Below are 6,369 nucleotides of genomic sequence, written 5' to 3' on the forward strand. Positions count from 1 at the left end.
AAAGCAGCAAAAAAGATTGACAAAGAAAATGAGTGATATACCAAGAGAGGCCCATACAACGTTCACAAGTAGTTAATTTGGGTAAATCATTTGGGTTTTGGAATTAAAATCATATATTTGGCACACTCACATAAAAATGTAAAGCCGACATAAGTGAACGCCAATGGATGAAAATTCAAAATGGTTCTCCAGCTGAAACACAGATCCTTCTGAGCCTGTTGCCAAGGTAACAGAGTATTGCTGGCAAGCTGTTCATAACAGTGTGATGTCATCAGTCAGCAATAATCCAACTCTGACATCATAATAATACAGAAGCAGGTCTTTTGATAGAGCGCTAAGTGATTAACACCAAATGTTCTAAACACCAACGTGGGCCAATAATGATGTCAGAATACTATACACTCCAGAATACATTTATTCACTCACATCATACACCTCAAACGTGTGTAAAAACCATGTTTATGTGGTCTCAAGACCACAAGATAAATACTTCAACTTTGGTATTGCCATAATATTAAAAACAAAACTACATCCAAATTTATCCAGAAAATTGGCCTCAAATCTCAATTGAAAGTTTTTATTTATTAATTAAATAATTAATATATTTAATATATTTAATATTTAATAAAAAAAGAATACTTTTATTCAACAACAATGCATTAAACTAAACTAAAGTTAAAGACATTTACAATGTTAAAAAAAATTTCCAGTTAAAATAAACATTCTATTCAACAAAGAATCTTGAAAAAGATGTTTTACGGTTTCCACAAAATATTACACAAAAGTGATTCCTGATATATTAGAATGACTTCTGAAGGATCATGTGACACTGAAGACTGGAGTAATGATGCTGAAAATTCAGCTTTGCATCACAGGAATAAATAACATTTGAAAATATATTTAAATAAAAAACGGTTACTGTAAACTGTGTTAATATTTCACAATATTTCTGTTTTTACTGTATTGTTGATCAAACAAATGCAGCCTTCGTGAGCATAAGAGACTTCTTTCAAAAACATGAATGTACATTTTAAACTCCAAAGAAACACTGATTCTCATTTTAAAAAGCTGAATGGTGATGCCAGTAGTTGGAAGAGAGATGGAAATCAAACACAGAGATCAGAAAACTAGTGCTACATCTACTTCAGTGTGCCAACAGATCAGAACAGTGCTTACATACAGAAATCATAAGATACATTTAAGCCAAATAGACCACACTGACATCTATACCACCCTGACACAGCAAATCTCTCTCACAAATGCACGCACACACACGAGTAGTATGAATTTGCTACTGAATTTGTGAGAGAGCTGAGAGCAGGTTGTGGCCACCCTGCCTGACTGACCCTCTTTGAATGAGATACTGTCTGTTTGTGCACACCAGGAACCGTCTATGGCAAGCACAGAGGGTCAATTCAGACAAAATGCAAAATGGCAAGGGTTGCACACAGTTTAGCCATCACAAAGATGCTTTCATTGGATTCAAGGCTTGATAAGCCTAACGGTTAGATAAGATTTGGTTTTGATGTTAAAATTCTTTCTCCTATTCCAGTTTAATATGCAGATGTATTGGCACTATCAAAACCATTCTTGTTTTTTAGCAATTCAACATGTCAGCTACTGGCTCAGCCAATGGTAAGAGAGGATGTTGTGTACATTCACCTTTGTATTGAATAGAGCAGTGTGAGCATTATTCAAAACATGTCCTTTTGTGTTCAATGGAAGAAAGAATAACATATGGGTTTGCACTGACAAAAGGGTTCAGTGTAACTAAAAATGGATTATTTCACCTGATATTTGTGTGTATATACACTATTATCAAAACAATGCATTCAACAATGCATTCAACATTTCAACTACTGGCTGAACCAATGGTATGAGTTTTGGATCACCTCTTCGGTTGAAGAATTGAAGGCCAGTTTAAAAACAATCATAATTTATGCAATTCCCTTTGCCGTCACTAGGAGCACAGAAACAGCAGACATCAGCAATCGCAAATGAATGAAAGAAGAAATAAAAGAATGAAAGGAAGAACAAACAAACTAATGCGAGGAAAAAAAAGAACTGATGAAAGAACAAACAAAAAAGCATGAAAGAACAAACGCAATACATAAGAATGAATGAGCAGACAAAAAAGAAAAACAGACAAAAAAAATGAATGCACTAAAGGTATAAAAAAGAAAAAAGGACATATGAATGTACTTGACAACTGACAAAAAGACTAAATGGAAAGAAAGAAAGAAAACGCATGATGTCACTAGGTTAATTTTACATATTTCCTCTCCTTCTGACTGTTTTTATTTTCTTATGAGGTTCATGAAATGCCTTGCCACAGCTGTTCAGTCAACTCAGCTCGCTTTTACTCACTTTTCACACACTCAGCTGTTTTTGATTGTTTTGTTTAGCTTTAAGTTTGACAGTCTTTCAACAAAGACATCAGCATCTACTGTAATACACTAAAGGCCTGAAAATGAAAGCTTGATTATTATGTCATAATGTCCACAGGCAGGGCCTTAACCACCAACAATCCCAACATTAATGGGTTTCAGACATCCGCCCCCCCCACCACCACCATGCCCGCCCCAGTCGAAAATATTTGGGGTTTTTTATTTGAGCGCATGTGTGATATAATTTTGATGTTCAGCTCTGATCATCCAAAAATACAGCTGAATTAAACTAAAATGAATGAGAGGAAAGTAAAGGCAAGAACCGAGAGCGGCTGAACAAAAAAAGACAAAGACAAAAGAGAGAGTGAACAGATGTTTGGCCTGAACTTCAAAGCTGAAATTTTCACCACACATTCCCTCCATTCGCACCAGCTAGAAGAAAAAAAAAAGACAAGCAAAAATACATGTGCCTTTCACTTTCTTATTTTGGAGCTGAAGTAGCAAACAAAAATTCAAACATAAAACAGAAACAATGTATGAAAACATTCCAATATATCATAGAACACATGAAAGTTGTTGTATATAGATGAGTTACAGAGAGAGAGAGAGAGAGAGCAGAATCATTCTTGACAGAAGAACTTCACTTTGAACTATGGCAGCCAAACTCTGCCTCTTAAAAAATATTCTGCAATTATTTACTTCACAAAATTATTAACTTTACAAAGACTTTATAAAATTGTTATAAAGTTATTTTAAGTTGTTATTCCCTAAAAATTCATCCACAATTTATTAAATTAAGAAATTAATATGCTGTCCTTTTGAACCTTCTAAATACACTTTCTGAATTCTGCTTTGTCACAGGAATAAATTACATTTTAAAATTATACTCTAAGCTTTTGAATGGTAAAGTGTCAGAATCAGTCACTTCCATTATGGTTAGGAACAGCAGTATGTTTTAGAGCATTAATAATAAAATGCTTTTATTTTAACATACGCATTCAGAATGCCAAAAAGAATCGCTGTCCAACTCATTTTTACCACAATATTATCTATCAATATAAAGTCATATATAAAGAGTCATATGTCTGATTACTAATTTAACAGAGCTCAGGTTGAAATCACTGGAAGGATATTTCAGCTGACGTTCTCTAAAATCCAGGCCAGTAGAGAGTCTGGCCTACATTCAGTCACACTCAAGTTCTTTCCTGAAAAGCTGGAGTATCAGGTTTTGGGCTTAGGACCAAAATGGGTTTTGTGTTATCTGACAAAGCCGAGGCGGCGGAGGGGGCTCCCTTTGGTCTGAACTTCAAAGGCTGACGATGTCGGCCGCTCATGCACACTGATCTGAGATCACTGTTGTGGTTTTTATTTCAAGAGCTCTAGTGGTTGAGATTTGTTCAGGAACAGCTGGTCTTAGATCAGCATAAACATGCTATTTCGTTCCTAGACTTTCTTTCTGGACCGGTCCACACAACAGAGAGTGATGTTTTGAGGAAACTGGCAAGTACTGTTCAGAAAAGTAATCAGTGAGAGAATGATGGAGATCTTGAGGAACAAACAATATTAACCAAAATCAAAAAACACACATGCTTAAGCAAAAATATATAACTGAAAGGGAAGAAAAACATTTGAGTATGAGTGTATACAGGTTTGGAAAGTCATGAGGATGAGAAAATGATGACATTTTCACTTTTGTTTATTTAAACATGAAAAATATAATTAATTGTAACTATCCGATTTTGAAAGGGAAAGGTTCTATCATCATTTACTCACTGTCATGTAATTCCAAACCTATATGACTTTCTTTCTTCTGTGGAACAAAAAAGAATATATTTTGAAAAATGTCTTTTTTTTTATTTAATTTAATTTTTGTCCATTAATCCCCCCTGACTTTCATTACATGGACAAAAACTTCTTTAAAATATCTTCTTTTGTGTTATGCAGAAGAAATAAGCGAATAAAAAAGAGGAAAAAGAATACATGTTAAAGGGTGAGTAAATGACCAGTTTTATTTCTGGGTGAACTACTGTATGCTTTTAAAGTTGATAGGCTGGATACTGATTGATTTTCCTTGCCAAACTCTCACAGAAAGAAATAAATGTATTGATTAGTTAATTTTCAAAATGTTTAAAGCCACGACAGCTGTTTCAGCTTTGTGGTCTTCTTACTATCAAGAATATTATCTCAATGACCTTAATCGATTAAACAATAGAGACCCCTGAGAGGTGTAGCACCAGGTTTATAAAGATCCTTTCAGACGGCCTCAGAGCTACATGCAAATGAAAGTTTGAACCCTTTGGTCCAGGTTCAGCGTGGCTCTCCACGGACCGGATCTCCAATGGGAGCGAGGCCAAGACAAACTAGTCTACCCGAGACCATGAGCAGCTCTCTACTGATTCTGTTTCAGTAAGCGGGGGATACCGGCTGAATGAATGGACCCAGGGGAGAGAGAGGCGAGAGGATGGGAGGGAACCTCACAATATTGATGGCACAGAGCAATTTTCATAGTAGAGCATTGTTCAGGAAGCACAGCAGCCTAGGGGGAAAAAAACAAAAGAGCTAAAAGATTTAAACACGCTCAGATAAGAATTTACACTACCGTTCAAATGTTTGGGGTTGTTAAGGTGAAAGGTTATGCACACCAAGGCAACATTCATTTGATCAGAAGTACAGTAAATACTATTACATAGTACAATAACTCTTTTCTATTTGAATATATTTTAAAATATAATTTATTCCAATTTGATGGCAAAGCTGAATTTTCAGCATCCATTACTCCAGTCACGTGATCCCTCAGAAATCACTCTAATATGATTTGGTGCTCAAGAAACATTTATTATTATCAGTTTTGAAAACAGTTGTGTCGGTTAATATTTTTGAGGATTTTTTTTAACTGGTTATTTGATGAATAGAAGATTCTCAAAAACAGAACATTGTAAATGATTTTACTGTCTTTTTTGATCAATTAAATGCATCCTTGGTAAATAGAAGTAATATATATATATATATATATATATAAGAACCATTGGAACTATCAAAACTACCATCAAAACTAGCACATAGCAACTCCAAAAAATATCAGGACATTTATGCAATTCACAGAGAATTTTTAAGATGACTATATTCACAGTACCTTCAAAAAAGAACCATAAAAGTACTGTGAAAATGGCTACATTCCATTCCATTATATAAAACCATGCAATAGCTTTGTGTGAAAACAATAACAAAATGTAAGCAGCTATTTGCTGACAACATATTCAAACTTGCCATGTCAAAAATGTGGCGTGCCAGGTATAATAACATCAGTGGTAGTAAACGCCACTGACATACAGTATAACCTATTCCACAAATAACCATCAAATTTATTTGAAGGTTTTGTTAAAAAATTTCCTTGTTCCGTTGAAGAATAGCATAAAATTATTACAAAAACAGCACACTGACCTATAAACTCTTGATTTCTTTGACCGTTATCTATATTACAGACATTCAACAAAAACTTTTGAATGCATTCTGCTGGTATTGCTTTGGGATGCGTGACTCTGTAAGTGCTCTGTAAGACTCTGAGGCCCTGCAGGATCCATTAGCCTATTATGAAATTAAGGACAAGGGGGATTTTTCCATCGTTCTCTCTCCATGACCTAGAGGGAAGCCAGAGCAGCCCGCCTTCTGCCAATCGCTTCTTATAACCGCAATTTCAGCCACATTAAAAAGTTGGTTTTGAATGATATCCAGTGGTAATAAATATGCTGCCTCTGACAGATCCACTAGGGCAGGGGTTTTCAACCTGTGGGGCCCAGTGTCTGTCAAGGGGGGCGCGAGCATCAGTTAATTCAGAGACGTTCCCTTGAGAATTTATGAATACGAGTTAACAAATCTTTAGCCATCCACTAGGGGGCAATCTGACTCCCACTGCTAGTCGACAGTTAGAGCAGAGTTTGCTCGAGTATCAGTCACGCTTATTGACAGTGTAAGATGATTTACG

The 6,369-nt window shown here is 35.4% G+C and overlaps 1 protein-coding gene across 2 annotated transcripts in view; it reads right to left on the reverse strand.

Moving 5' to 3' along the window:
- The window catches only part of LOC107692111 (SH3 and PX domain-containing protein 2A-like), a 92,866-nt gene that overhangs the window by 17,310 nt on the left and 69,187 nt on the right, over positions 1-6,369 (reverse strand). The gene's annotated exons all lie outside the window — the stretch shown is intronic.

The sequence above is a fragment of the Sinocyclocheilus anshuiensis genome, unplaced genomic scaffold (genome assembly GCF_001515605.1).
Source record: "Sinocyclocheilus anshuiensis isolate Anshui unplaced genomic scaffold, SAMN03320099.WGS_v1.1 scaffold322, whole genome shotgun sequence".
Lineage (NCBI taxonomy): Eukaryota > Metazoa > Chordata > Actinopteri > Cypriniformes > Cyprinidae > Sinocyclocheilus > Sinocyclocheilus anshuiensis.